General features: G+C 37.7%; 1 protein-coding gene across 1 annotated transcript in view; it reads right to left on the reverse strand.

Annotated features, from left to right (window-relative positions):
* PPP1R16B (protein phosphatase 1 regulatory subunit 16B) overlaps window positions 1–21,728 on the reverse strand; it is a 98,953-nt gene extending 77,225 nt beyond the window's left edge. Inside the window, exons 1-2 of the mRNA XM_026697596.2 lie at window positions 21,524–21,728; window positions 17,664–17,733 (exon numbers count right to left, since the gene is read on the reverse strand). The gene's annotated coding sequence lies outside the window, so the exon portion shown is untranslated. The remainder of the gene's footprint in view (window positions 1–17,663; window positions 17,734–21,523) is intronic.
* Window positions 21,729–26,469: the final 4,741 nt, after the last annotated feature.

Consider the following 26,469-nt stretch of genomic DNA (forward strand, 5'->3'; position numbering starts at 1 on the left):
AACAATTCTGGAATGGGTGGTTTATAAAGCACTACTGGACATTTCAAAAATTTTGCAGCAGTACCCTTGCCATGACCCGTGACATGAGCGCGATCTGGGTTCTTGGCAACCGTTTGCACTTACAACCAGTTAGCAAGTACCTTGTGATCATTTGGTTGCCATTTGCAATATTCTCTACTGGCTTTCAACAAAAACTCAGTGGGGAAACCAATAGGGGAGGTAGCAAGCTTTTGCCTCCTGCCGAGAAGACTCTCATCTCTGAAGGCTGAAAGGTTTTGCTTCTATTCTTGCTGAAATCATTCGACAGGTAGCTCTATCAGCCAATGCTAAGATTAATGGGAACCAACATTCAAGCAGAGTGGAGAGTCAGCTTGCTTTCTGTTTCTTGTTCTGAAAAAGGTCCACGGGAGGAATTCCCTCTAAAGGTTTTCTGCAATAGACAGAAATGGGAAGCCAAACACTGTGTCACCTAAGAAGCTTGAAACTAATTAGTTGTCAAATCCATAACCATTGTACCATATTTATAAAACCACAATCCATTTTCTGTTCAGGGGATCAATTTCCAGAAAATTACCCTCAGAGTGCCCAGATAACATAATCTAAAAGGGCAGCCAATCATATTTTGCACATCCTTGCCTAATGCGTGTATAATAAAATTCCAAAGAACAAGAAAACTTTTGAAAAACTGCAAGATAGATTTCAGTAGAGTATAAACTCAATGAAGGACAGCTTATTATAGTAGTTAAGGCACCGGGCTTGAAATAGTGAAAATGTGAGTTCTCTAGTCCTGTGTTAGGCCCAAACCTAGCTGGATGATTGTGAGCCAGTCACTCTCTCTTAGCTCTAGAAACGAGGCAATGGCAAACCAACTCTGAAATCTTACCAAGAAAACTGCAGGGATTTGTCCAAACAACCATCAGGAATCAAAGACTGACTCGTTTTAAGATATAAAACACTTGTATCATAACTGGTCAAGAAGCACAGGTCAAATTAGCTGAGTGGAAGAACCTGAGTAGAACCTATGGACTGATAAAATCTGACAGATCCTGCGATGGTCTTGGGGGGTTGGCATACCTTGCTGATTTCTTCACTTAGTATTGCCAATTTATGTCAGGGTGCACTGGCTGTAAGGTTGACAAATGTACAAGGCACCCTTTCAAACATGCCAAAATCTTTTTTTTTTTAAAGTAGCATGCAATACCTACAGGCAGGTGCTTTGGAACCAGTCTATCCTGCTTTAGGAAATGGAAACTGTAGTCCCTACCACAATCCTTTACCTCAATAACTGGTATGCTCTTAACATTCATGCCAAATATTAAAGGACAAATCGCTAAACACTGGAAACACCTGTTTCCTTGTAGCTGTCAACTAACTAAATAAATAATACTTGGAGGACCCTTCTAATCATCCCGGGAACAGGTTTATGTAACAGTCTTTCCACTGTTGCAAAAAACCACAAATAAACTGAATGGAAGATTCATTATTTTCCACATTCGTAAGAGAAAGCAGGTTGCTAAGTAGCTTCTGGTCTTCATTTCTAAATATATTTATATTTATATTTATATTTATATTTATATTTATATTTTATTTATATTTATATTTATATTTATATTTATATTTATATATATATATATATATATATATATATATATATATATATATGTGGATCTTTGTTGTTGGTTTTCCCCGTAAGATTCGTATCTAGACGTTTGATGAAGTCTCATTCATCATCTTCAGGCTTCTGTCTCGGCTCTGTGCTTTTCAGAGTACTCTGAAAGCACAGAGCGAGACGCTGAAGTGATGAATGGATTCATCAACGCTAGAATCGAATCTTGAGACCAACAACAAGATCCACATATAAATACCGAGAACCTCAGAAACATATATATATATATATATATCTTTGGTTGTTCGGGTTTTCTCCGCGTAAGATTCGAGTATCTAGGCAACGTTTCGATGAAGTCTCATTCATCATCTTCAGGCTTCTGTCTTCTGTTCACTCTGAGAAGCACAGAGCCGGAGACAGAAGCCTGAAGATGATGAATGAGACTTCATCGAAACTGTTAGTGTTTGGGGATAAACCCCCAAGCAGAGTATGCAGCAGCAGTCAAGCCAGGCAGGCAAATGAGAGAGAGAGTGGGCCCAAGAGTATACACACACTGGAGACAAAAACACTGTTTGTAGTTATAAAATAGTTATTTATTGCACACAGAGATTACGAAGTGTCATTCAGTCCATATATCATTATCCAGTATATCCATCCAGTTATCAAGTCCATTAACAGTAAATACAATGTCCTTATCTGCTTGTAAATCTTCTCCTCCCGATACCTTTCTGTCAAAGACAACGCTGAATCCTCAGCTCACCAAGCAAACAGTCTTTGTGTTCAGTTGAAATGGTATCTGGCACAGTAGCCTCCAAAATAAGCAGATAGACGTTCCAGCAGGCAGCAGACCAGGAACAGAACCAGGTGCATCCAGAAGCCGGGTCTATTACGTTTCCCTTCCTACCTATATTACTGCCTGCAACCGCACCCACAATGACATTGCAGTTTCTTGCTTAAAGCTACATAGACACTTAATCCTAGGTTTACATATTTATTCAACCCAAACCTGGTTGGTGTATCCATATACCCAACAGAAACGTTGCCTAGATACTTCGAATCTTACGCGGGAGAAAACCCGAACAACCAAAGATCCACATACAAATACCCGCGAGAACCTCAGAATATATATATATATCCAGAATGACATGGCTTTCTTCTCTGTGGCTAAATCTTGTCCCCAGTAAAATAATCACATTAAGACAGTATGATCATACAGTGTACTTCCCATAGTAATCTGTAGCTTGTAATTTAATACACTAATTTGATTGCTTTCTAGGCAATATCATTTCACCATCTATACCAATGATGGTGAACCTATGACACAATTGTCATAGGTGACACACCACAACATTTTGGATGACATACCAACATTCATCAATGCCCAATGTACATGATTTGCAAAGGCTGTGGAGAGCATGTGAGAATGGAGTGTGTTCTCGCATGGCCCCTGGACCTTCAAAAGTCATGAGAGACGGCTGTGCTCTCAAGCAGTCTCCAGAAACCCTGAAAATCACACAAGATTGAGGAGTGCTCAGAAAGTGCAGAGGCCATGGAAGAGCCTTCTCCAAAGCTATTTCAAGAACAAGGGCCTCATGTGACCCAGAGCTGCCTCAGGTACACCACATGGGCCTGTCAACAGAAAGAGAACATTGCCTGAAGGTAAGTGGATTGCAACATATCCTAGGGATCACACGCATGATTGGACTGTATTTTTTTTTTAAATAAATGAATATGTAAAAAAACTTTTTTGTTTTGGGTGGGGGGCAAACTAGCAGAATCAAGTAAGGTATTTTCCAAAATTTTAACATAGCAAGTCCAAAATAATTCACCATCATAGACCTATATTTTAAAAGAATAGTTTTAATTTTATACAACTGAGCATTTTTAATGCAAATAACTGTGCCGTTTTAGTAAAAATAAAGTTTATATGGAAACTCTATCAAAAAAAAGCAAGAAGCTGGAAAATGTGACTGGAACTTATTCTTTTTGAAAATATACATCATGCTGTATAAATTCAGGCACTGTGGTTTGCAAACCATAATTTATACATTTATTTTAATTTTGTCTCAAATTGTATTTACCGGTTTCTTAAGGCAGATTTATATATGCTTAGAGATCACTCTTGGGCACATTTCTTATATTGATCTAAGATTGCAATAAAGTAACTGACTGAATTACCATGTTATGCTAAATAAAACAATATTTGAAGAGTGTTTTACTACGAAATGTGAACCCAGCTTCTTCTGATGCATCTTTGTAGAAAATTCTGAAGACATCTGAACTAATATCCATTTATGGCCTTTAAACATATGGGGCAGCATATCCAAAGTAAGAGGAAAGGCTGTAAGTCACTGACAGAGCATAGAGTTTGCATGCAGAAGCTCTCTAGTTATAGCTCATGTTTCAAGCCAGTTCTCATTGACAATGCTTAGTTAAACAGACCAGTTTCATAAACTCCTCTGGAGCACTTGGTCTGCTACCAAGTTGCCTCGTGTAATCAAGTCAAGTTATTGTATTCTAAAAGGTGTGTACAGAAATGCTGCCAATTGCCAAATCAAATCCACAAATCATTATAATTATTGTTTTAAAAACAACTGGATAGCTTGGGAACACTGACAGTACAGAACAGCTTGCAGCAGAACTCTTCAATTTCAATTTAGAGCTGGAAATGTCTCTGTAATAATCTATCATCAGTCAACCTGAACTGTATTGGCGAAGAATAGTTGATGTTCTGCATTAGACAGAAAGCTTACATTTTCTTAAATTTGTCTTCTTATAGCCAAATTGGTGGCTCCAGTTCATCTCCTTTTTGTAAAAGTATCATGAAGCAAAAGAGATTACCATTATTTCAAGGAGATCCAGCAACACGGTATAGGGAAAGTCCTCTAGAAGAATAAGATTGTGGCAAACCTAAGAAGGAAGATTGTGGCACATATCTGAACAGTGTCATATCAGATCTTCCAACCTTGAAGCAGAGCCAATTATCTGGAAGCAAAATCTTTAGGTCTATTACCAATAGGAAATTCCATTCATTAATAACATGTCTTTCATCCAGATTTCTCAATACTGTTTTGGCATAAGCAATTTATAATTAAGAAGAAAGCTACATATTTCAGAGCTGCGGAATCAAGCAAATTGATCAAAGCCAAGTACTGATCTATAAAATGTGACCTGAGACAAGATGAAAACCAAGCATTCACAAGCATACTCCCTTAACCCAAGGAGAAAAACACTGTTCCAGTTTTCCCAAGATAAAAGCTTTTGCAAAGGAAGTTTGTTTTTCTCTCTTATCATTAGGAATTCAGTGTTTTGGGAAAATAACTCCAGTTTGTCAACATCTAATCAGAAATGCCCAAGCAACTTATTTTTGAACAATAGCGGTTGGTGGAAAACAATGTGCAAAGCTGCTTTCCCCCCCACCCCACCCCAAGTTGAGCACTCTTGAGATAGATTAGATGGAAAGTGATGGAAACTTAGGAAAGTGTTTCTTGTAACCTGATTGTCATACAGAATGCTAAGCTTCCTACATCACATTATGCTCTTTGTTTAAACATCAGTTTGTCAATGAATTAAAATTATGTCTGAACCATGACACTACCATAGTTTATTCAAAACTACCACCCAATGGCCTGGTTCAGACATAACCTTATTTCATGGCCAAATTGATCACTTTATGGCTTAAAGCAATACAGAAATCCAGCAACAACTTATGCAGGACTTCTTACAACAGTAACGTCATTCCCACATAATAGAGGTTCCTCAACAAGTTACATGAGTTTTGGGAAAGCTTCCAAGAACAATTATTCTAGCACTGAAGCTGTAGTAAAATAAGATACACTGTACACTGTGTAGGCAGTACACTGACTTTTTCCCCTGCAGCAGCACTCACAGAAAAATTTGCAAAGAATATCTTAGCCCGGCTTGACCTAAAATGCAATTCTAAATCTGAAAACTAACCAACATAAAGAATGCAAGGCCTGAACATAAACACCATTGTTCTCTGCAAAATAGATCTGTCTTTGTATATACTATACTGTTTAATAATTCAGAATCTAAAGTCTTTTTTTTTTTTTGATACCTATGAAAATCTCAAAAGCAGCCCTTTGGGATACAGAATACACATTTACCTTCCTTGCCTTTTTGAAAATATTACACAATGTTTTGATACATACTAATCAATATTTACCTAATTATATTTTGTTTATATTAAAGCTAGAGTTGAAGATATTCTCCTTTGTGTTACATTTCTCAAATAAAAATGCTTCTTTTTCAAGCCAGAGTAATTTTATTACCTATCCCCAAAGCAGTAAATTAATTTTTCAATGCTATCCGAAGTTGCCTTGTCAACAACTGGCACCTATCCAAGGAATAATTTTCTAAACCATAAGAATTTTCGGCCAAAGTGTCTCTAGTTACTAAACTATTGTGATTACTAAAACATTTCTAACCTACCTAGCACCTTCTAGTGTGCTTTGCAACATTTTCTATCATCCCCAATAATCAAGGGTCAGTTTCCCAAAATGTATTTATTCACTTATTTTATTAGGAGGCTTTACAATCCAGAACAATACCCAGCAATAAAAAGCAACATTCGGGGAAAAAAAACAATACAAATTTACAAGTTAATCGTTGCTACAGGCAGAGTATAGCCTATAGCAACAAGGAAGTTGAAACAACACAGCTTTTACTGTAGTTGCTAGTGGAAGTCTAACAGAACTGTGCCACATCTGGAGGAAGTGTGTTCCAAAGAGTTGGGGGCTAAGATGGAAAAAATCTTCTGCCTAAATGGTTGTGGGTGTATTTCTTGCAGACACTTTCCAGATGACCGAACCAGGCAGGCAAATTCATTTCTGACAATCAGTGTTCAATATATCCCACGGTTAGGTCAAAAAAGGGCTCTAAAGTTAATTACCAGCACTTTGGCTATTAAAGATATTCTGTTCCAATGACACCTGCATGCCAAGGGATCTATCTGTCCAGTTCATGCTTAGACTAAAGATATCAGAATGTGAATAATTTTCTGGAAACTTTAGAGTCATAAAAAGCAAAACAAAAATATGAGTGCAGCTTATATGCAGAGCCTCCCATAGAAATATCCAGGGTTAAAAGGTCCAACAGAAGGTAAATTTTTTAGCTCGAAATCTGGGAATCTCTGTTTTTTTTCCAACAAGACCTACATTGAAGAATCAAAATAGGTGATAGCAGTGTATTAGTATCATAAATACAAATAGGAGTGTATTGGTGGACAAATCTAGCGTTAAAGTTTTCTAGCCAAGGCAGCTTCTTTAATCTATGCTTCTATCCTAGGGCTGAGTAATTGAGCTGCACACTGAAATGACACTTAAGCCCCAGGAAAAGGAATCCTGAAGCTACTGCAGCTGTTGCAGTTCAAGTTCACCAGATGCAATAGATCTGGGGAGGCAATCATCCTTGTTGCTAGGCCCTGCTTTTTTTTGGCTGCTCACTTCCACTCCTGCATTGAAGAGCATAGAGCAGGGGTCTCCAAACTTGGCAACCTTAGGACCCTTCTTACCATGTTTCAAATAAGTTGGGTTTACCAACCAAGCAATTGTTTAAATATGGCTTACTTAAAACACCACACCAGGTCAACAATTCTAACCATGGGCAATTCAAATTTAACCACCATTAGATGTGTTTTATAATAAAACAACCAAGCAAATAGTATACAAATCAGACAATGTTGCTACTAAAGGAAACAATATTCTCTAAGTTATAATGGCATTGAAAAAAGCAATTTATAATCCTCACACTTACAATCACAGAAGCAGACATATCAAAATTGGCAACTGGCATGAATTTACAATGGTTGTAGCATTCTGCGGTCATGTGATCAATATTTGCAATCTTCTCAGCTTCTGACAAGCAAAATCAATGGGGGAAGCTGGATTTGCTTAACAACTACATGATTCACTTAATAACTGCAGTCATTTGCTTAAGAACTATGTCAAAAAGGTCATAAAATTGGGTGCGAGTCACTCAAACACCTTGCTTAGCAACAGAAATTCTGGTCCCAACTGTGTAAGTCAAGGGCTATCACTGTATCTTAATACCTATTAGAATTATAATCCAAGGTTTTTTACAATGTCTCAGAACAGAATAAAGTCTAAGCATCTTGCTATTTGCTAAAATCCTGTTGTCCTCTAAAACATTTCTACTGAAATCATCAGTCCAATTGCTAACCTAGCTATAAAAGCCACCTGTAGTTCATGACATTCTGTTCTCACCATGAGCCAATGTTTCAAGCTTTCTGAGAGTCAACAGAAGGAAGCAGTGACTGGTTTATATACCATGCTAAGCCATAGTTTGCTTAATACAGTATGATTAAATGAATAAACTTTAGTTGGTTGTGTTAACATCATATGTTGATAAAACCAAACAAATCACATCTTGACATAGCATGTGTATAAACCAAGTCAGTGTTTTTTCCAGACACAAAGTATTTGGGGGAGTAATTATTCTTTTATCTTGATAGAGAGAAGATACAGAACATATAATCTCCATTAACATTTGCATTGTTCAAAGAGTCAATAGAAAAAAGCAGTATTTCTGATTATGGGAGCAGTGTGTGTGTGTAAGATAGATAGATAGATAGATAGATAGATAGATAGATAGATAGATAGATAGATAGATAGATAGATAGATAGATAGATAGATAGATAGGATAGATAAGATACATAGAGATATAAACTCATGTACAACCATTTTTTCAGCACATAAAACATGTTCTCATTTTAGATTCACCTGTTTAGCAATCAATACCCAAATACTTGCCTCCTCCAGTATGAAATATTAGATATTGATTTATGCAAATGATTAGATATTAAGATATCAGGTGCATCAGTCACCTTTCAAGTTCCAAATGAATGAAAAATGAGTATTTGTCCTCAAATAAAACTAGTCAAAACTAGATAGTTTTACTGGCCAGTTGTTAGACAATGTATATTGAACTGTCAAGGATTTCTTATTCTTAATTATGTGTCAGGCACAAACAGATCCACACACGTAGAGTTCAAGCTAACTACTCTATTGTATTATGCCTACAATACAGGTATCTTCTCAGACTATTTGCCTTCTCTTGGGAACAGATAGATAAGGTTCCATGAAGCTTAGGGATGGATCTCTTGCAGCTGTGCAATGATTCATGGCTATTCTCCCTGCTTGAGTCCTCATCCCTGCCTGGCTGGGCGTTTCCCAACACTATGTAACAGAATCATTTTATTTTTCTAATTACACAGTTGCATTGAAATAAGGGAAACACAGAAAAGATTGGGAATGGACTTTTATGTCAAAGATACATGATGCAGTTCTTCTCTTGAAATAAACCATGAAATCAGATTATCTTGTTTCTTTATAGTGAACATATGTACGCTATTGTCCTGTGCTTTCTTCTTCTAGTGACTCTTATGGGGAGGAGCATCTTTTTGTGATGTACCACAGAACACAATTTAGAATGCCATTTTAAAAACTTTGTACAGCTTTATGTAGCATAAATCTACAGAAATGTACATATCTATGAGTGAACAAGAAAAAGAATGGAAAGAAGATGGAATGGGAAACAGCCTAATTGAGGAAGACGGGTTTCACATAAGATAGCAGGGAGCCTCTTTACATTTGTCTAACAGTTGATAAAGCAGAAAACATGGTCTCATAAAGTACAGCTCAGCAAAACTGTGTTGTTGTTAGATACGACAAGTCAACTTCTTGATTCCAAAATTCTTCTTTCCTTTATTTTTCTTCTGGGGTGAACTTGCATTAAATGTTTGATTTAAACCATCCCAGATTAATGTGGAAATCAGACTGTGCATACCTAATATACATTCATATACATAGTGTGAATAGTGCTTCAATAAGAAGAGCATAGCCTCTGACCTCAAAAACTTACAACATGTACTTTGATCCAAGAGAAGATTTAGGAGATTATATGAGATGAGCATAAGGATAAGGAGGAAAGTAATTTATTATGTAATATGGGGTTCAAAACACCTTTTGGATATAAACTAAGTACAACTCTCATCCTTCAAAGGTTAAACTGGCGTTAAACATAGAGAAAGAGGGGGGATAAAATATAAATGATTTACTGTATAACCACTGCAAAAATGATCTAAAGTCACTTCTTTATAACCTTGTCTTGTTTTCTTTTACTTATTCACTGTCTTTTATCTTTCTTTTCTAATATTCCAATTACTTTTATTTTGTTAAAAGTTCCTTGGATAAAAAAATTAAATTTTAAAAAGTTTAAACTGGGAAATCTCACACCACCAAATCTAGACTAGATCATTATTTTATCACAACATTGCACATTTGCTTATACATAAATAGTTATTCAGAGTAAGCCCAAGAAGCCGTTTAGCTGGGAATAGAGGTGCAGGATTGTTTAGTCTTCCAACTGTTGTTTTAGCAAAAGAAAAGACTCTGCAAATGTCATTTTGGATTCAAGGAAAACTCCCTTCAGGAACTGGGTTTTCCTTAACCACAACAGCAACTTTGGTTAAACAATTCTTCTCCTGACCTTGACAGGAGAGGAATAGATCAAACTTCACCTCCCCACTTCCAAAGAACAAAACATTCAGTTTTACATTCACATGCAAAAGCTTTCATTATCACTGAATTATCTCATGTTTTGTTTATTATTATTTTCCCTAGTGACAGCCAGGCAAGTATTTGTAGTTTTATAGATGCTGACTTTATTTTTTTAAAAAAAAACAACTTTTGCTTTATTTTATATTATTTTTTAAAAAATATATATATAAAATAAAGCAAAAGTTGTTTTCTAATCTAAACTAGAGTTAATAAATATGTTCAGCATAAGGGCAGCAAATGAAATTTCCTTTTCATTGCAAAGTCAGATTGGCAATGAAATTGGATTGAATGGTAAATATACTACTTCATTTATTCAGACTGGAATTTTTAGAAAGCTAAGTTAGCAGAATGTTTTGTATGGGGAAGAAGTTATTTAGTTTATGTTTTGCATATCTGAAATGTTATAGCAATTGTGAAATATGGCAGAGCAAAGAATAAAGATGGGAAAGATAAACACTATGGAATTTTACTAGTGCAGTGGTCCAGATCTTTTTGGTACCATGGAAGAAAATTTTTCCAGAGACCAGGAGGGGGGGGGAGATACAATTTCACTTTTGCTCACTTTTCTGCCACTTAAGTCCAACTAAGTTTCTAACATGACCCAGAATTTTGGGACCTCTGTACTAATGGAAAGAACACATTGACTTTTAATTATGCACAGAAAGGGACTTTGATTTCTTCCTTCTAAGATTTGTCTATAGGTATTCTCAATCATCCAGGTCATGGTTGGCCCAAAGGTCCTTTTATCAAAAGGCAAGTGGACTTTTGGGTTGTTTTTTTTTTTTGAAAATGTTTCACTTCTTATCCAAGAAGCTTCTTCAGAATCAAAGAAATCAAAGAAAAAAACAAAGTCATGTTGCCTTTTGCAAAAACACTGTTAGGTCAAAGAAACTGTAGAGTGAAAGAAGTAGAATGGGAATACAATTAATCAATGAAAAACATTAATTACCCTGTTAAATGGGGAATGATCAACAACATCTTTGTGAATAAATAAAAACATCTGAGAAGCCTTTAAAGTAAAAAAAAGTAGACCTACCTAAAGCTATTTGAATATATGTACCTATGGTAAATAGTAACTGATACTGTATATACATTTAGGCAAACACTTTTCCTTAGCATATACCTAAGTGGTTTTTTTAAAAAAACAAATAAATAAAAGACAAGCAGCCTATTACTCAAGTTATTCTGGTATTTTTCATGACAGCCAACCTGGAAGAAAATGCAGTAGAGAGATAAGAGAGTTTTAGTTCAATTTTTCAAGAGGAGATAAGTTGGTCTGCCAAATCTGAAGTAAATCATGTTACCACAACTTAGGGTTTGGCTTGACATTAAAGCTTTACAGAGCAATATTTTCCCAGAGATATCTGCTGAGGGATGGGGGGGTCAGAAAAGGTGTTAAAATCTGTTTGATGTGGATGCAGCATTACAATTATGCCCTTGGGCAGGACCTTGATTGCATTGCCACACCCATCATCTTGCAGATAGTTAACTCTCTTCTAATGCTTCTGTTAACTCCTGTCTCTCCATTGAAAACAAGAATGCTGGAGAAAAAATACCTACCTGCAAGCCAGCTTCGCAGTCATCTTTATTTTTGAAAGTTGGGGTGGGCTAGTGAAGACTTTGCCTCTACCCAGTTTATAGTCCTCTCATGTCCTTAACTGGTTATTTTCATAACACAGCCCTTAAGTCTATCCTTGATTTCATTAGGAAAGAAGAGCAGAAAATAGCTGTGAGCAATAAATCAGAAAGAAGCTACATTCCCTGATTTTTTCTTTCTTTCTATCCCATGTGCTTAAGTCTGTTCTGCCACCCTTTGTTCTTAGGATCTCCTGAGTCTTCTGGATGGAAATTCAAGAAGTTTCTATCCCAATACATCTGAAAAATGGTAGGCTGGTGTAGGCTGCTTCAATATACTCTATTATTCTTCCTGTTATTCTGGAAGCATAAAGACAGGTTTTCACAAACATGACACCCTCCAGGTATGCTAGGACTGCCAAGTTCCTATATTTCTAGCCAGCCTGGCCTCTAGTAACCCCAAATTCTGGAGTACTGGGTTGGGTACAGACTAAGTTAAGGCCAAATCTGTATAAGCAGAGTTGAAATTTGGTCGGTGGACTTTCACTTTCATGGCCTGCATTCTTCTGGAAGCATGAATATTACTATGAATTGTGTTAAATTATACTCCAAACATAGTTTATGAGTTACAATGACTTCACAGGACAAGATAAGTCCTAGCCAAAACTGTCTATTCCAACATTGACAAAGTATACAGAATGTCAGCCTTCAAGATCTTCTTCCTTTGCTTTGCTTCTTTCTGGCTGTCATGAGTAATGGGGGGTGGAAGGGGGAAAAGTATGGGAAGTGAGCTGGAGGTGTTAATAACCAATGTTGTATAAACTAAGGAGGGTTTCTATTTCTTGCTTAGCTTTCTCTTCGCAACTGCAAACCTTTATCTGAGTAAGCCAAGGTCAACTAATCATAACCACCTGAAGATGTCCACATGATGAATTTTACAACATTTCATTGGAAGAACCGTTTGAACTATTGGGGGTGGGAACATTTCAATCCCTTGATATATGTAATGTATGTGCCTATTTCCTCAGATTCAGAATTCTCTTGTTGCTACCACTTGACTTCCAGTAAAAGATATCTTTTCTCTAACTACAAGAGTCTAAGTATTTCTTTCTTGGATTTTGAATGGAGCACCAGCTGACACAGAACTTCCAAAGGAAATCCAAATATTTTGGCTGCCCTCTGTGTTCATTAGTATCGTAAACAACCCTTATTCTGAAAACATCAAACTCTGAAGTGCTTTATGACTATATTGTTTGGAAAGCATCTCCTGTAGGCAAAAATTGTGTTTTATACTAAATAGCCTAGATAAGAAAGAATAGTTCATGCTTAAGTAAGCCAATATGTGGAGTTATTATTAATCAAGAATGGACAGTTGTGCCCAATATTCAGTCATTTATTCATTTCAATTATTTTACAGTGTCTGCTCCAGAGATTTCAGTACAAAATATATTTGGCTAACAATTTCAACTCTTAGGGGAAAAGTTACCATCATCCAGTAAGGCTATATATGACGTGAGCCAGTATCCTTCGTCACCATAGTAAATTATCACAGCATTTGCTTTGCAAGATATTTATTAAAGTGCAAAATTGTTTGTTAAATTGTTTCTACTAATAGCTTGTCTGCAATTACTGGTGAGCCTGAAGGGCATGGGGTAAAAACTGATGGAGAAATCATCAGCAGTTAGAACCAAAGCACAACAGTAAGCTCATAGAAATTCACCCTTCATGTTTTGCAAAATGAGATGTTAGAAAAAAGGCTACTATCTATCTTAATTTAGATTAAGAATAGGCAACTAGTTTTCACCAGGTGGTTCTCATTAGCCCCAATTACCATGATTGGGCTGCTTAACTCTGTGTGTGTGTGTGTGTGTGTTTGTATGCCCACGCGTCCCTTCAAGTCAGTTTTTGACTTTTTGGACAAGTCCCTGCAGTTTTCTTGGCAAGGCTTTTCAGAAGTGGCCTGCCATTTCTTTCTTCATAGGACAGAGAAAGAACGACTGACGCAGTGTTGCCCAGCAGGCTTTATGGCAAATGCGAGTCTAGAAGTCACATTCTTCCGGCTTCTAGCCTTATGTCTTAACCTTTACACTAAGCTGAACTTTCATACATTCATACATAAAAGAACCCTCCCTTTTTACAACTCTGTAATCCCTTGAATTGGAATAAAGTCAAGGCAATTGGATGGAGCTGAGGATTTACTGGCCTGATGCTCTTCCTGACTCCATGTAGAGTTCATAGCAGATTTTTTTTTCTTTGCACCCTACGAAAGAGAAACTTCTGCTGCTACTAGATTGAACTCTCAACCTGTTGTGGTTCGCCAGCAGCCGGTGCAGCAGCAGAGGTATCGGACTGTGAGAATGAAAGGGAACCAGTCAGGGAGTCTGGTGAGGACTTGGATGAGGGTCCTGCATCTGATGCAGGGATGGGGCCAGGACTATCTGAGAGTGGGGTGCTGCCTTCAGAGTCTTTGGAGTCTGGCAGCAGCAGAGGACCCCAGGGAGCCTGTGCGCAGGGCTGTTAGAAGGAGAGCCTGTTCCCAGTGTGTGTGTGTGCAGGGCTGCTAGAAGGAGAGAGCAGCTGAAGCAAAAGGGGCATCTCAGAAGTAAGGCTGGGAGGCGATTGCCCCTCCCATAAGGGATAAAAGCCAGCCCTCGATGATGTGCTCTTTGCAGGAAGCAAAGAAGTTCACTAGATTCTGATTCCTCATTGAAGCCCTGTGGGACTCTGGTTTGTCTTTGCTGAAACTTCTGTCAGTTTATCTTCTAATTAAGTGGACACCTGTTTCTTGGCAGCCTTTTACAACACTGAAAGACGTGCTCTTATCTCAGACAATTGTGTGTATTGAGTTTTGGCTGGGAATGCAAATAATTCCCAGTGTCGCAATGAAAAAGGTTTGCTTTTACACACAGCGTGTGTTTTCTTAATTTGAACAAAGCCTGGGTCAGAACACGACTTTCCGAGTGGGAAGTGAGCATCTTCCCCACTAGACCACTAGGCCACTCTTTTCATACATACATGCATACATACATACATACATACAAAGATAAAATTGCAAGATAAAAATAGATGAAGCATATATTACAGTGACTCATAATGGTAACTGCAAAACACTTTCATTTCACTAAAAAGAGCTTCACAATGAAGTAATTAACTTTTCTATACAATTAACTTCTCACATTTTCTATAATCAAAAGAGACTCACACTTGAAAACTTAATATACATCACTTTTATATGTGAAAAAAAATTAAAAATGGGCAAAGCTATTGGGCTACTTAAAAATGCAAATCTAGTCTAAAAATCATATCAAGTTGTTTGAGAATGTTCAGATCTATCAGGGAATTAAAACAAAACTAAAAAAGGTCTCCAGGCACTTACTTTCTGACACATTTGGGAATCTACAATATCTAAGAGAAATTCTTCATCCTGAACTCATAATTCAAAGCCTTGGATAGTTGTTCCTGCATTTGTTTTGACCATCAGACTCTGAACAGATGACGTTGCTCTGACAGGTCTCTGATGAGAAGGCAGGAACATTAAAGGAAGCAAAATGGGCAAAGCCAACACATCTTGAATCATTCTCATAAAGACACGTTCCTTAGATGACTTATCAGGGGGAAAGGAATTCAGACATTAAATTAAAATTAGACTTTATAGGTGTTCAGCTATACATTTATATATTAAGTAACTTCTTATGAAAGCTTTCACTCTCTAGTAAATCTGCATGTACAAATAAGGAGCCATAAAGGCATTCAAGGTATTTTTGAAAAAAATAAGATCTTATAGAACCATAAAGCGGAGTCAACTGACAGCAGTAAAGAAAATCAGGTCACTCATCAAAAACCATTAACAGACCCAAAATTGCTTCTAAGTGAAAATGTGATTCAATCAAGTTACGATGGCACAAAGTGACTTTACAGACAGACATTAGGTTTCAGTTCAGACAAGGCACAAAGAATCATTCAGCAAAGCTTTTATTTGCTGGAATGGAGCCAGGGAAACTGATCACAATATAATAGTATAATTATCATGCAAATATAAAGTGCAGAAGTAACATGATCAGCCCCAGAGCCAAGTACAAACATAAACATCCTGTATCACTAAGATTCAATAAAGCAGAGTATGAAACAGTTTTGGTGTAGTTGGCAAATATTAAATAAAGACATAGGATTATTTCTTTTATATGTGGAACAACCATTCATACATTGCAGACAATAGGTCAGAGAAATAAATATAACTGGTACCATAAGCAAAGAATCTATAGTACCAAAGAATCCAAAGAAAAATAAGTTTTCTAATAAAGAAACCTTGTTAAAAATGAGCCAGCTGCAACATTTACTCTTCACAAAGATGTCACAAGGTAGGAAGGGACCTTAAGATCATTCAATCCCTCCCCATGTTGAAAGAGAGCCTTTGTACAGAATCTCATTAACCCATCTCAACAACAGTTTTAAATATTTTATCAAGCTGCTACAAAACAGAGCATCAGGCCGAGAAGATATTCCTTTGTTCCTATGACTCTGATGAACTTATGAATATTGACACTTACACAACCAAAAGGGTGTTGCCTGTATCTGAGGAAGAGGTGGCATGGGAGAATCTCAAAGTTTGTAGAGTTGTAGGGAAAAGGTCTGTGGTGAAAAATAACCTACAGGCACAGATAAAATAAAAATAACCCATCAGGGCTGAGCATGTTTCTAAAGGATGTATACCCAGTAACAAGGATGAAATGGAGATCCTGTATATCTAAACAAGGAATGTTCCACATACATTATGTGTAGAGGTGGTATTCGGTCAGTTCTGACAGGTTCTGTAGAACCAATAATGGAAATTTAGAGTAATTCAGAGAACCAGCAAATACCACCTCTGACTGGCCCCGCCCCGATCTATTCTCTGCCTCCCGCGTCCCAGCTGACTGGCTGGGTCTTCTTTTGTTGCCCTGCACAGGAGAACGGAGCTGGAAAGCAGGTTAGTGGGCTGGTAAGGGAATGGGGATTTTACAGTATCCTTCCCCAGCCATGCCCACCAAGTCACGCCCACCAAGCCACACCCACAGAACCAGTAGCAAAAATATGTGAATACCATCACTGATTATGTGGTAGATTTAACTTCCATTTGTGTGGTTTCTGTAGGGCAAAGTTCATATTCTTCTGCTTTACCTCAGATATTCAGAATAGATTTTAAAAATCCAAGTCTGTGGATTGGTTATTGCCCTTTATTTCACAACACAGGTAATCCTTGACTTACAACAGTTCATTTAGTAACTTTGAAAAAAGTGAGTTATAACCATTTTTCACACTTACTACCATGGCAACATCCCCATAGTCATGTGATCAAAATTCAGATGCTTGGCAATTGGTTCATATTTATGATGGTGGCAGCATCCCGGGGTCATGTGATCCCCTTTTGCGACCTTCTATCAAGCAAAGTCAATGGGGAAGCCAGGTTCACGTAACAACCATGTTACTAACTTAACTGCAATGATTCACTTAATTGTGGCAAGAAAGGTTGTAAAAGAGGACATAATTCACTTAACCAATGTCTCGCTTAGAAACAGAAAGTTTGGGCTCAGTTGTGGTCTTGGTTGGGCAATTACCTATAAGTTAAAATTGTTATATGGTAAAATTCTTCTGACAATTCAATAGGATAATTTTGATGATTACTATTTACCTCCTGCATTAAAGAAATAATCTCAAGGTAGCTAGGATTTCTATATAGGGTGATGGGAATTTCAAAACAGAGTAACATAAACATAGTAAACAAATAAAAATAAAAATACCAGAATGGTTCATATGTGGAGCCTGGCTTCAGAAAACTACGGGATGCACATGCAACACAGAGTAGTTATAAAAGATAAAAGTCCTAATCATAGCTGGGACTCACCACCTCAGGTCTCTTAGGAAATATCCACAGCATTCAGATGCTTCTAAATCCAGCACTGCACACCTAAAACCTGGGCAAGAAGGAAGAATTGTTAAGAAACTTTTCTTACTATATGTTCAGGTCACTAACAAGCTAAAGCATTCTGATTAATAAAACCCTAATCTAAAAGCTACTCGAACATTACTCCTGAAATGCTGAAAAGGAGCTCTGGGAAGGATTTATGCTTTCATGTTCTGCTAATCCGTGAAGAAGGTTGGAACATGGGAGAGTTCAGGTGCTGTATGAATGGGGGGTGGGGATGTTATGGTCCTACAGATGTTATTGGACCATCACTTTTTTGTATGCCCATCTTTAGCCATGATGCAAGCATGGCTATAAACCTATATTGAACTGCATCATATAAAAATATGAGATCACCATATGTGGAATGTTTAGCTCTTTAAACTAATTCAGTTGGGTTTTTTTTAAAGAATCATTTGCACAAAGCAGACAGTACTACTCCACAAAAGACACAACCAACATCTCTGAAGTTCTGCACTTTTAGTATGATTTCACTTTTGTATGCAACAATGAGCAGATGCACATAAGTCTTAAACACCTGAAACAACTGAGTATGCAAATATATTTTTCATTGTTCTTGAAAAATGTCATAGTTGGAGGCTGTTAGTTGCTCTTTAAAATGTTTAGTTTTGGAAATGGTTTCATGAATGATAGCGCTTAGTTGCAGTTGAACCTGAGCTAAATTCAAAATAAAACTGAAAGGCACAAAGCAGGAAGTTCAGCCAGAAAGCAATCTAAGCTTTTGCTGTGACTTTCTGATAATGGAAACCATGCAAAGCAATATAATACCAAAAATAGGTATGAAAGAAAGACACTGCTCTCATATACTAAATGAGTGCAACATAATTAGCTTATAGCTCTAGCCTACTTGATATAGAAGAACTGAACTACCTACAGTTGCAAAAAACTCTTTGGGTTATCACCAAATTCTCTGCACATCACCCAGCCAAAATGAATGGAGTATTTCTGGTTGACCAAATCTAGAATAATAGTTTCACTAAATACCTCTCACCTGCTGTAAATATGCAATGACATTAAGGGAATTATTGCTGTGCAAAGAAATTTAAATCAATCAATTTCATATTCAAAAGTGGAAGTTACACTGAATATTATGAGATTAATGAAGATTATGGAGATTGAGATTAAAAAAATATTCTATCATAAGGCTCAGGGCAGTACTGCTGCTCTTCATATTAATCTTTAAAAATAGATGGCAATATAAAATTGGGAACAGAAGCAAACATATGTTCTATGCTTCTCACAGCTAATGGGAAATGAGTTTGTCTGAAATGGTATAGGGTTCCTTGCCTGAGCATGGGGTTAGATTAGAAGACCACCAAGGTCCTTTCCAACTCTGTTATTCTATTAATTGCATGGAGGAGTTACAAATAAATAAATAAAATTCAGTTTATAGTATTATTGTCCCTCTCCAATAATTTCCCACATTGATCAATAATTGTTTTTAACCTTCTGGATTTTTCACTCAAACATCTAATTCTGAAGGTGACATAGAGATATTGAAGAAGGAAATTATTTCCAATAATTTTTATTATTTTTACATATAGTAACATATTTAATACTGTGAGTGGAAAAGCTTGTATGGATTTGCATCATAATATTGTAACAAAATTAACCAAATGGTCTAGATTCACACAATATGGTAAGTCAATAACCCAGATTGATACATCTGTAATCACCTTTAATGCATTGTATGAATGTATCCACAGCTTACAATCACCAGTTAAGCCAGTGACATATTCACATATTACATCAAATTATGATGTTATGTAACATGATTTGCTAAATAAGCAACAACCTGGAACCATACAACCATAATCATTTGCTAAATTCATTTCACATAGTATAGTATAGCAATATTTTAACTGTAATTTGAAGAATCCTAATTTTTTGCTTTGGTTCACAGATAATGTTAATCCATAATGAGTAAATTTACACATGTTAAACCAGAAGAATCTAAACTAAGTTGTAGATAATTGTGCACAAAACAGTTCAATTACTGTTACAATTACACTAACCACAATGCTGTTTCTAAAAGGGCTTATATTGGCCTAGATACAAACAGAAACTCTTGAATAATCAGCTATGATAATTCAATTTCCCATGTTATCTTACACCTTATTCTCCTTACTATCACTTTACACTTGGTGGAGAAAGTAATTCTTTCTGAGCAATTGCAAATAAATTGAACACGTTACCACAAAAAAAACTTTACTTCTCATCTTATTTTAAAAGGCAGTAGCATTATATAAAGCCAGTAGTTCATCCCAATTCTTAAATATTAAAATTTTAAAGATCCATTTGAAACAGTCTTCTAAACATTTAAAATGAAATGGGAGGGGGGAATTACAAATTTTAATTTACGTTCCTTTTTCATTTCTCCAGCCTACCTCATTTACTTCCCAGCCTATCTTTTACACCAGTATTTTCCTCTGCAACTTTTATGGTTAGCATGGGGAAATCTGGGAGTTGAAGTCCATATATCTTAAAGTTGATCAGGTTGAGAAGCAGTTTAAACAAACAGAGATACTATCCCTTTTGCTTGTTAAGGGGTGAGGGGGAAAGGAAAACACTGTCAGCCTAACAAACCTCCAGAGTTTCTAACCTGTCAGCTTAACAAATCTCCACACTATCTGATTTCCATCCTGTCATGGTTAAGAACTTGGAACACTAATAGCAGAAGACCATCAGGAAATAACTGATATATATTCAGCCAGAGGAGTCAGAAAAGCAGAAGTGAGTAATAATGTATGTAATGTATGGAGCAGAATTATGCACATGTGGGTGCATTTACAGTTTACTTTCCCACATCTTTAAGAGGTAAGCCATCCATTGCATGGTGACTCCCACAAGCTGCCAGGGGAAAATGCATGTATGGAAAAGCAAAATGTTGATGCAGGTTTATATAAAAAGATCTGGTGATTATGCATCTGGTGATTAAACATCGTAGTGATTATGCATCTGTGTTTAAGGCAAAGCTTGTTTCAGATATAGGTTACTCTTTAATTTCTGAAACAGTGAAACGACTCCTTTGCACTTCGGTTGTCAGAACTTGTATCCTTCTCCTTCCTCTTATTTACAAGCCGGGCTTCGTTTAAACCACCTTTAAACCCGAGCCCCATTGAACAAGCTAACGCCCCTAACGTCCAAAGCCAAAAATAAAAGGCAGAGATAGCTCTAACCCTGTTCATTATAGCCCCTCTGCTCCTCGCTTGACAGTGGTCGGTGAAAGGAGTGGTCGGACATCTTTCCCTCCGTCCACTCCTTCACGAACACCTGAATGGAGCTCAAATCAGCACAATCACGCCCAAATTTTCTGGGTAACTTAGCTGCGAGAGAGTGGGGGGGTGGGGTGGGGGGACAACTCCGCGCCCTAATGTTTCTTGCTTCGCCTTTGCTTAAACTTCATGAATAAAGCCTGGAAGGGTGTGTGTGTGTTTTAATTCATTCTGGAGAGACAGCAGCAAGCACACATAAAAGAACATCTATACACAGGAGGCAAAATATACGGGAGGTGATGGTAGAATTTGTTCTAGATCTTCCACCGAGTAAAAACCAAAACGGTCTTGCAGCTCATCCACTTGTCTTAATTCCCTTCCTCCGCTCGTCCACCCACCCTCAGCTCCCTGGAGATTTCCGCCCTGGCGAAGCACCGCACCTCCAAATGCCGCCGCGAGTTTAGATGGAAGAGACTCCCGCACGCGCCACCGGCTCCGTTCGCCTCCCGGGACCCAACGCACAGCTCGGTCCCTCTCACTCCCACCCCATCCCAAGCAACTCACCGGGACCAGCAGCTTCCCCCCAAGCTTAGCAACCCGGCCGGCGTCGGAGCCAAACGAAAACGGTCGGGGACTACTGGGCTATTCCCCGCACTCGGGACCAGCCGCGACAGACGACAGGCAATTGCCCACTATCGCTACCATCCCCATCCGTTGCCTCGAGAGCCTCGAGAAGCGGCTCGCGCGGCGCTGAAGCTCGGTTGAAGTGAGGGGAGGAGCTGTCGGCGCGGACTAGCCAGTCTGGGAATCTAGGCCACGCCCACCTCCTCCTCCGAGGCGGAGCTTTGAGGAGGGGAAGCGGGGCGCCGAGGTCAGGAAAGGTCATGGGGGGCTGGCTCGAAATGAAGAAAAGCGGTGGGAGGATAAATGCCTCACGGGCCGATGTAGGCAGACCCGGGCTGCGATAGAGAGACAGTAAGATGAGTCGGAACGACATGCAGCTGACAGATGTGCTGGCAAAAACCACTCCGTGGCGACTCTTCCCCAAGGAAACCATGTAAACCTATCTACTGTATTTCTGAAATTTTCATCCTGCCTTTTGTTAAGGAATTCAAGGCATGTTACTCCAACCCTCCTTCCCTCCCAAGCAATCACCCTTTGAAGTATGTCTACAGAGATTCTCAATCATCCTGGTCATGGTTGTCCCAAAGGTGCTTTTTTCAAGGGGCAAAACTGGACTCTCTGGTTTTTCTTTGAAGACATTTAGCTTCTTCATCCAAGAAGCTTCTTCCCCAAGAGCTGAAGAAACTTCTTGGATAGAAGCAAAATGTCTTCAAAGAAAAGCCAGAAAGTCCTGTTGCCTCTTGAAAAAAGCACCCTTTGGGACACCCTTCGAAGTTCATTGGGCCAAGAGAAAGTAATGGCTTAAAGTCCCCCAATAGGTTTCCAGGTCTAAGGATGGAACTCAGTCTGGATCTTGTTGGAGTGCTGCAGCCAAGTTTTGAGTCTGCTTAATGTGGCTTGTTGAATGATTTTACAGCTGCTACAGTGTGAAACATCAAGCATGGTTTATAATTCATAATAGCTGGTTTCATAGAATGCAGAAGCAATCAACCAAACAAGACATTCTATGGTTAGGACAATATATCTTCAATAACTCAATCATAGTTTGTGATTTTCTTGCAGATGTTTCATCACCAAACTAGGTATCATCAGGGCACTGATGTTTGATAATGAAATGTCTGCAAGACAGTTCCACAGTTCAAGCCTGAGCTACAGATAACACTATTGTATGGAAAAATTCAGTCATAGCTTACACCCTCCAGCCTTATATTTCTGACTCAAATAATTGCATAAGTGATATGGAGTGAAGAGGAGGGAGATAAATATATCTTTCAAAAAGAAGCTCACTCTCCATCCTTCCCACACACCTTTTTGTAGGAATCTGCAGTATACCACAAGGATGACATATGCATCAAGAGATCAGGCAAATGGCATAATTATGCACTTGTGTTATGCCACCTGGGTTAAATGTATAAATTGCCTCATGATTCATATTATTTGCCCATTACAGACATTTGTGTCCTTTTTCAACAGTTTCTTGAAGAAAAGTCAGTTCCCATACGCATCATAGAAAGTGTTCACATTACACAGGTATCCATGGTTATCTAAATCATTCTAAAAAAGTCTAATGAGTTTATACAGAACACTAAAGTATACTTATCTACAAACTGGCTTATATATTACATGTTAGGCTAAAATGTGACTGTCTTAACATGTAGCTGATGTATCAGGCAAACATAATTTCTACAATTAAAAATTGAGCTCCAAAAAGGAAAAAAACCTTTGTTGCCTTGTTCAGGATACTGAGAAAGAAACTCATCCTGACACAAAGTCATTCTAATAAAGTAAACTTGATCAAAGCAGAGAACATATAGGGGCCTTTAGTAAGTTTTTTTTTCACCCTGCAGTAGTCTCTCTTATGTCTTAGTATTATTTTGCAACTGAATCCAAACTGCTCATTCTGTGAAAGATGGGAAGCTGGTGAGATTTTTACTAACATACATCATAGCAGTAATATCATTCTGAATCTTATTTGTATTATTTTGATCAGCCAAGATGAAATTGTAAAAATTTCAGAAGTCCTACTGTTCACATTTTAATCAATCTTTATTACTAAATTGTAATAAAAACAACATTGTCAACAAAAACTTAAGGGCTAAACTGCATGTTCTTGAGAACTGATAACCGCTTTCAACTAAATGTTCAAATTATTTAAAGGAAGGATGTTCAAGTTATCATTCTATCTTGGAATGTAGTTCTATGCTTACTGTAATAATTCTGGCACTTGAGTAAATCTTACATTGTTCGTATGTATTACAAAATAACAAAATAACTTTATTTTGAAAATACCTACTAACTATGGAAACCAAATTTTGTTGATCATATAGGGCAGGGGTGTTAAACTCATGGGCTGCAGACTGGATGCGTCATGCACTGGCCACGCCCACCCCCACTTTAGTGAAGGTGGGGGAAGTAACAATATATCACATAATGACAATGTGATGCTGCAAGTTTGACACCCCTGAGATAGGGAAGTATATTGAAACAAATGCATCTACATAATCTTCTTGAAGACTGGGAAAAAGCAGCCAAATCAGCCTTTCTTGTACAAAGAATGTTTGATAACCAGACATTATTTGCCCTTACATGCATACAACTATTGGTTGTATGCAAGATTAAGGCTATATTCACCCTATATATTACACTACTGAACATAACTGAAACATACTAAATTAACCCACTTGCCTGAATTTGTGCAATATAATGAACCATATACTAACTACATTCACTGCATTTTGCAAAACTCACTGAGGCACAACACAGTCAATCAGTAAAACTCAAGTTGCTGGTTCATTAACACTATTTCATACTTCTAGTTTGTTGAACAATTTCATTGCCTTTACATGAATTAATGACTCAAAAAAGAAACAAAGTCATTTTGAGACACTGATTAATCAAAACCAAAAGGTCTTTGCTAAAAAGTACTCTATTTTAACCAGGAGATTCTGTTGCCACTGTTTTAATCAAAGCCTGTCCATGCTGTGAAAAGCCATATCACTTCTGCCTGTAATGCCTTTGAGCATTAACATAATTAGGGGTCATAGCTTTAAGCACAATTGACAAATATATGGATTAAAGCAGCAGGACTATTGTTCAAGTCCACTAGTTGTTTATTAGATTCCTTATTCCAGTGATGGCGAACCTTTTTGTTGTGGTATACCGAAAGCGCGCGCACATGTGCCGGCACCCACAATACAATGCGCCCCCCTGCACATGCCTGCACAACACCCCCGCCCTCTTACCTGCACTGTGCATGTGTGCGCCTCCCAGCTGATTTTCAGTCCGTTTGAGGCTATTTTCACCCTACCAGAGTCTCGAGGGAAGCCCCTGCAGCCTTGGGAGGCTGAAAATGGTCCATTTCAGATATTTGTTTTGATTTGATTGTTTTGATAGTAAATCTGTTTGAGTATTATGGTTCTTAAAACTAGCTATGAAACCAACATTTCTGAGGAGGGAAAAGTATTAACCTAAATTGATATACTTTAAAAATCTATTTTTGTTGGATATGAGCACAAAAAGTATAAATCTCAGGAGAAGGAAAAATCTGGCACAGAATTGTGACCTAGATGAAGAAAGATAGAGCTACAAAGCCAAAACAGTGTTTTAGAGTATGTAGATGAAAATTCAAATAAACTGCTTGACAAAAAATATTGACACTATTCAGGAGAAACTACCATTGAAGTCAATGAAACAATTTTGAATAATTCCAATAATTGCACTGATATTTGCATAAAAATATGGATTGTTTAACTCTGATTTTTTGAATTTCTATGGTCTGATTCAATGAGGACTCCACATGCTTTTTTTTTAATGCTTCACTCATGCCCCTCATGACTTCTTGTCTGGACTACTTCAAGGCATTCTTCATAGGGCTGCTCCTGAAGAGCATTCAGAAGCTACAACCGGTGAAGAATGTGACTGCACAGATAATAAATGGTGTTGGGTATTCAATACGAGTAACATCACTGCTTTGTGAGCTGCACTGGTTTCCAGTGTACTTCCGAGTGCGATTCAAGGAGCTGGTTATCACTTTTAGAGTCTTTTGTGGCTTGAGTCTGAATTACCTAAGGGACCATTTTCTCCAATTTGTCTCTCCCCGTCCAATTTGGTCAGGCAGGTTGAGCAAGTTGCAGGCTCTGCCAGACATGGAATGTTGGACACGGAAACCAGGAGACGTGTCTTTTCTGCCATGGTCCTTGCCCTTTGTAATATTCTCCCTTCAGGTATGAGGATGATTCCTAAACTGTTGACCTTTTGCAAGACAGTGGAGACTTGATTGGCCTGGGGCCTTGAGTGTGTGAAAGACCGTTTCTTGCCTGTATTAACATTAACAGTCATAGAACAGGTTTAGTGCCATATACTATATTTGTACTGTTCTTAATTGTTTGTGTTTTATGATTTATGCTGTCCAAAGTCTTGCTGAGATGGGCAGCTACAGAAATTAAACTAATAAATAAAATTGGTTTTTAATGGTTTAAAGGAGGTAGTTAAAAGGCCTTTTTTTTAAAGGTCCTCCATTGAGTAAAATATCTATTTTAACTATAGGACAGTTTCAAATATACTGTTCTTGAGAAAGTGATAGGCTCACAGCTCCAAATGTATTTTGATGAAATGCATTATTTGGGCATATTTCAAATTGAATTTTGTCTGGGGTATGCTACTGAGGCTGGTTTAGTTCCTTGCAGGATGATTCTGTGACCCTACTAAATGTCCTGGCCCTCCCAACAGTTTTCAATAGCATCAACCATGCACTTGCTTTTCAATGATTCTAATCCTTCCAATTGGTCCATGAGCAGATGTTGTGTTGCAGAATTGTTGTTTGCTATCTAGCTGATTAACCTATAATGCTCCATAGGGCTGTGTTTTGTCTCCTGTACATTTAACAC

This window comes from Pseudonaja textilis, chromosome 3, assembly GCF_049901715.1.
Source record: "Pseudonaja textilis isolate UNSWEBS1 chromosome 3, rPseTex1.2, whole genome shotgun sequence".
Taxonomy (NCBI): domain Eukaryota; kingdom Metazoa; phylum Chordata; class Lepidosauria; order Squamata; family Elapidae; genus Pseudonaja; species Pseudonaja textilis.